The sequence below is a fragment of the Miscanthus floridulus genome, chromosome 9 (genome assembly GCF_019320115.1).
Source record: "Miscanthus floridulus cultivar M001 chromosome 9, ASM1932011v1, whole genome shotgun sequence".
Lineage (NCBI taxonomy): Eukaryota > Viridiplantae > Streptophyta > Magnoliopsida > Poales > Poaceae > Miscanthus > Miscanthus floridulus.
The window spans coordinates 71,800,206-71,806,828 of NC_089588.1; the positions used below are offsets into that span (position 1 = coordinate 71,800,206).

The 6,623-nt window shown below is 40.3% G+C and overlaps 1 pseudogene; it reads left to right on the top strand.

Moving 5' to 3' along the window:
- The first annotated feature begins 980 nt into the window (after nt 1-980).
- LOC136483782 (probable glutathione peroxidase 2) lies at nt 981-6,176 on the top strand (annotated as a pseudogene).
- The last annotated feature ends 447 nt before the right edge of the window (nt 6,177-6,623 follow it).

The window sequence follows — 6,623 nt, forward strand, 5'->3', positions numbered from 1 at the left end:
TGATCACTTAGCCACTTTGAGTTAGCATTTTTCAAAGCAATTTTGAAGGGATGGTTAACTCTCACTAGGTCCTAATGCAAATGCATGAATCACTTCATCTAGTGGCACTTAATAACCGCAATTATCATAATTTTTCCCTCTTCATAGTACAACTTATCTATCCTAAATCCGATCACGCACTCTATTGCGTCTTGATCCGGTAAAACAAAATAGTCCTTAGGTTTTATACCTTTGCCTTGACAACTTTTAGTTTTTCTCTTTCTTCTTTTCCAAGTTAGAGCACTTGATCACCATCTTTAGGTCATCTCCTTCACTTGAGTGTCGTCTAGCTCCATCGCATGGACTTGGACCAACCTATCTTAACTACACACTTAAGCATAGTGTTAGTTCCAATGGGTTTCATCAATTAGCCAAAACCAAACCAGGACTTTCAATCTTCTTCTTTTTTGGTAATTGATAACAACATTCACAAAGATATGAAATAAATTTAATTTTGAATTTGAGTTGCTTGTCCAAGCATTTTGTTCATGAATATGAATTGGACAAACATCACATATTCGATTTTGGTAGTATTAGCTTCCCTACATTTATACTAATGTATTTGGTTTAAAGCTTACACATATGTATGGAGTAAAATTGTGGGAGAATAATAAGAACTGAAGGGGGGGAGGGAGGCGTGTGGCGGCTCTGTACTCGCCCTAGCCACGCCTAGCGGGGTCGCACGGCCGCTACCAGTGCAAAAGTTGATGGTGCGACGCACCGTCACGTCATCGGGTCAGCCCTGGGCTGACCTGCTGCTGGCAACCCTGTCGCGCCACGTGGGCTAGCATGTTAATGCGGTTTGCCACGCTAGGGAGATTGGTGTGGCTAAATAGGATTAGATTAAAAAAAATCAATTGTGTTATTTTTAGAAAATATAATTTTGAAAAAGGGTTAAAAATAAAAAAAAAATCACTGGAGACGCCAATGTTGGCCATAGCTGGTCAAACCGATCTGCCGGCTGGTGTCCCATTTCGTACTGAACGCCTCCGCCGACCGCCGGTCCGCCCCGATGATTGAGGCTACAAGAGGGCTCAGGGGCCCCCGACTCCTCCTGTCCGTCGCCGTCCTCGTCCTCGCCATTGCTCTCGTCTTCCGCTCCCTGACCCCGGCAGTCCCGCAAATGGCCGACGACCTGCCCACCTCCATCTACGACATCACCGTCAAGGTAGGTGGTTGGTGCCTGCAGATCTGCTAGGCGTTATTCCCCTTTCTCCTCTCTGCTACTTGCTCTGCTCGTTGCTACTTGAAAGATTCGGGCTGTTTTCGCTACCGAAGTGAAATCCTGATTTAGATTGGAGTAATTGGTGACAAGATGGTGGCTTTGCTGTTCAAGATACCTTATTTTCTTGTGAAATCGAGTTTAGTACTGAAACCTGCACTGACGTTGGATGTAAACGGGACGAGGTAGAAAACTGAATTTTTGACCAGGGGGAACTGTTATCTTAATTCAAATTGCGTGGAACTCTGCTTCTCTCACTGCAAAGATGTACTGTTGGGTGGACCTGTCAAAAGTGAAAAAAGTGTCGTTTGTCCTTATCGCAATAGATATATGTGCCCTTTTTTTTCTCTTACTTTGCGTTATTCTATCAGGAAGTTCTGCATCATTTGCTGGCGGCACCCAGCACAGTAACATAGGCATAATGTTTCTTCAAATTTCATAGCTGTGCATTATTACCTGTGACCTCAATTTACATATTATGTTCTTTGTCTTTGCAGACTTGTTTCTGAACTGATATTTTGTTCTTGTAAAGGATATTAGGGGTGATGACATAAAACTGAGTGAGTATGCTGGAGAGGTTCTTCTTATCGTCAATGTTGCTTCAAAATGGTAACTTTGAAACTGAACTTTGTTATTTAACATTGCAATCTAGCCTACATCAGATCATATTAAACATTTAAAAAAAATATATCAATGGTCTTCTGATGAAAATGGATGTCCCTTTCTCCAGGTTTCAATTTATTCATTTGAGCGAAAATCATATGGATTGTTAACCTTTAGAGAGTTGAAATGAATACTATATCCTCCAAGGTTATTCATCATGCTGTATCCATTTTCCTTAACTTGATAGGATAGAGTTATCTTGCATCTGTCTTGAACTCAACTTGTACTATGAATTTGAGTTGCTGTACAGTATAGATAATTCAGCTATAACTGAGAGCCAATGGCTTCTGTGTGGGCCTTTCAGGAAGGTGAATCTGGCATTTTATATTCTTTTCTTAGACGGATGTATGTTTTTGCTTGTTGCTGGCTATACCTATACACATATTACTTACTATACTGCAGATTACTCATATTGTAAACAGGTCACTCCAGTGTAGCAAACTTGTGCGTTGTTGTACATATTTTCCCCTGTTCAAGTCATAGTTGTAAGATTGAATGAAGATGCCTCAGAAAATAGATGCTAGAGCAATGTTTTATTTTATTTCACAGTTGAAACATATGTGGAACTTGTGGTTCATTGATTTTACTTATTTTGTAGTGGGCTAACAAGTTCCAATTACAAAGAGCTAAATGTCTTGTATGAGAAGTACAGAGAGAAAGGTTTGTTCTTTGACTATAGGGTTCTCATGCAGAATCATACCTGAAATAATATGAAACTATATCTTTCCTTTATCAAAATGAATTTATCTCATCTCCTTGGCTTCCTTTCACATCTTGCATGCAGGCCTTGAGATACTTGCATTCCCATGTAATCAATTTGCTGGTCAAGAGCCTGGCAGCAATGAAGATATCCAGGAGACAGTTTGTAGCAGGTTCAAAGCAGAGTTTCCTATTTTTGACAAGGTAAGCAATTTGACCTGTGAGCTTTTCTTTTGCAGTAACTAACATATTATGAATTCAGAGTTTTCTATCATACATATACATCTGAATATGTGAAATAAAAACAACCCACATTGCTATCTCATGGTATCCTAGATGATATTGTTTGCATGTCATATCAGTTGTCATTCTTCAGGGTTTGTTGACGTGATTGCTATTTATTTTAAATTGGAAGTTTGTTATAATCAAGTTGATTGGACCAGGCAGAGATGTGAACAGAGTAGGAAATTTAAACATTCCTTAACCCTTGTTACTAGTGTTTTCGTTTCAGAAACCTGTTATGCATGAGTACAAGAAAGCATGGGGAGTAGGAAATAGCGTTGAGAGTGGGGTTTGAGGGAGGAGTGGCAATGGCGTGACCAGCATATGGTCTCTGACGGGAGGAGGAAGATCAAGAAGAGGTGTGCACAGGGAAGGGGCCATGGCACTGTTTAGAGAACAGTACCCCCAGTGTGAACTGTAGTAGGGCAGAGGATAGTGATGAGGATAATCTCTTTTTCCTTGCTTGATTCATCCTTTTGTTCCTTTCGTTCCCCTTTGTTCCCTAATTTCCTAAACCGAATCTTAGGGCGTGTTTGGATTTTCTCCTGGCGCATGGAGCTCCCCTAGGCATCCGATTTTTGACGTCTGGGTTGGAGATCCTTACCTAGCTGGCTGGTGTCCTGCCTGGCAGTTGCCAATGAATACAGCCCCTTATTGCATGCCAAATCAATTGACAATCTCACCTTGGTGGGGATGGATGTCAGCCTTAGGGCACCTCAGGGCGTACACCCAGGCAGGGAAGGCAGCCACCATGCTGCATTGGCTGCTGCCCTCTTCTGCTGTCCTGCAGACCCACCTGATCCACATTGCATGGTGGGTTTTGGACCAGCTAGTTTTCTGAAACTATGATAATTGAAATGAAAAGGATCATACATTGTGAAGCTTACTTCATGGCAACTATTTTTCTTAATTTGTTAGTCTACCTAATGGTTTATATATTTATGGTCACAGTTAAAAAATGTTTGAATGGCAATGTCATGAGTTCTAGAAGTTACAATTGGTGGGAGTAGTAAATTTTTGGAATGGAAACAGAAACAGAAGGTTCGCTGATGATGTAGTGTTAGTAGACGAAAGTCAGGCGGGAGTAAATAGGAAACTAGAGTTTATGGCGGCAGACCCTTGAGTTTAAAAGGTTCTAGATTGAGCAGAACTAAAACCGAATACATGAGATGCGACTTTGGCGGAGTTGTACAGGAGGAGGGAGATGTGAGTTTGGAAGGTCAAGTAGTGCCTAAGAAGGATACCTTTCGGTATCTGGGATCGATGCTACAGAGGGATGGATGATATTGATGCGGACGTTAGCTATAGAATCAAAGCAGGGTGGATCAAGTGGCGACAAGGTTCTGACATTCTCTGTGACAAGAGGGTACCACAAAAACTAAAAGGCAAGTTCTATAGAACAGGCGATTAGATCGGCTATGTTGTATGGAGCAGAATGTTGGCCTACAAAGATTCGACATGTTCAACAACTGAGTGTTGCAGAAATGCGTATGCTGCGATGGATTTGCGGTCACACAAGAATGGACCGAGTTCGAAACGATGATATACGTGATCGCCTAGAGGTAGCACCAATTGAAGAAAAGCTTGTCCTAACATCGGTTGAGGTGGTTTGGCCATGTCCAAAGGAGACCTCCAGAGGCACCAGTGCATTGTGGAGTCCTAAGCCAAGCTAATAATATGAGTAGAGGTAGAGGAAGACCGAAGTTGACATGAGGGAGAGGCAATAAAAAGATATTTGAAAGCTTGGGATATACCTAAGATATCTATGTTTGAATAGGAGTACTTGGAAAAATCAGCTATTGAAGTGGCTGAACCGTGACTTGGGGCTATTGGTGGGTTTTCAACTCTAGCCTACCCCAACTTACTTGGGACTGAAAGGCTATGTTGTTGTTGTTGTTGTTGGAAACAGAAACAGAAGCAGAAACTAGTAGGGGAAATGCCTTTATAGTTGTTATATCATGGAAAGCTATGAACTATTCAAAATATGGAATCGAAGAAAGAAAGAAAAAGGTGCTTTACAAAGAGGAAAATTAGCTAATAGAAACTATGAAGCCAAGCCATTAATCTTGTGTTCTCTCTCATTTTATGAATCCGAAAGAAGCACATCGACAGAAAGGCCTTTTTTCAACAGAGACAGATTGGGCTGCTTGTTGCCAACTATGTACTATGTATACTAACCTCCATTTCAAAATAACTGACAATTTGGACATCACTATTCAATGTTTCACCGTTTGTCTTTTCTGCAAATATTTATACAAATAGCTAGTTATAAATGACATGTTTAAAGTAGTTTTGATAAGAAATCCAGTCATACTTTTCTCGCTTTACTTAGCTCAATACTTTAGCAAATATTGCTAGTCCAAGATTGAACAGTGAAGATTAAAGTTGTCAAAGTTCTGTTAAACTTTAGTAAGCCATAAGCTTATAGCCTCTAAATATAACTTCATCTGGCATTATCAAGCTTCTGAAAATAAGGAATTCATCAACGATTTTGAAGCACCTTTTTTTACCTCATTTTCTAGTTTTGACTATATTTAATTTTACCTACTAATACATTATGTGATATATGATTAGCACCTTATATTCATGGTTGATTAGTAACATATGCACGAGTCCAAATAAGCTTATTTGGAATCAGAGTGACTATTTGATATCCCCTGGTTCATCGAAGGTACATGCCAATCAGATATAGGTGTGCATTTAAAAGTTTGTTCACTTGATTTCTCAGATTGATGTGAATGGTAAGGACGCTGCACCATTGTAGAAGTACTTGAAATCTCAGAAAGGTGGCTTCCTTGGCGATGGTATTAAATGGAACTTCACCAAGTTTCTTGTTGACAAAGATGGCAAGGTTGTCGAGCGATATGCTCCGACGACTTCTCAATTGAAGATAGAGGTTTGTTTCTCCACGACCACCTAACTGCACAGTTGCACATATTGGGCCCAGCTAAATGAGTCAATGGTTTTTCATTCTCGTGGTTCCTTCTGCAGAATGACATCCAGAAGCTTCATGGCACAGCATCATGATTTGGTTACATGAATTATGTTCCCTGAACTCTGTATGTCACTGTGTTGTAATTTCATTGAAAATATGGAGCTTGGACATCTGTGTCAGTTTGCCGTTCTCTCAGTTGAAAATTATGATGGTCTAGTGTAAAGAAACTTTGTTCGATGTATAGAATGTTATTTGTGTATTTTACCTTGTTATTGATCAAATATGAAGGTCACTACAGACAAATTGGTCAGGATCATGCCACTTGATTATATGATGTTTGGCTGGCACATGCAAAAAAAAAAAAAAGTTGTCGTGTCTCCATACTACTTTTTTTTCTAAAGACTTCCATGATACTTTGGATGTGAACTTGAAGAGGCTGGAATCATTACATCTTGTCTCAATTGACTAAAAAAAGGTGAAAACCACATGTGAAAAATTGTGCATAATATAAAGTGAAATTCGGGCATGGCCCCTGGTTGAAAAAAACCTTCTATTTGTCATGCATGGGTCATGGTCATCACAAGTCATGCAAGCTGCAGCATGGGGACTGACATTTAGGGCCTCTTTGGCAAGGCTCGTAAGGACTTTAGCTTCTCCCATTCGAACATGCAGCGACACTATAGATGCACTGTAGCAAAGAGCCTTCTTTCAAAAGATGGAGAAGCCGGTGAAACTAGGTTTTAGGTTCTCTTTGGTAGGGTTTCACCTAGCTTTAGCTTCACT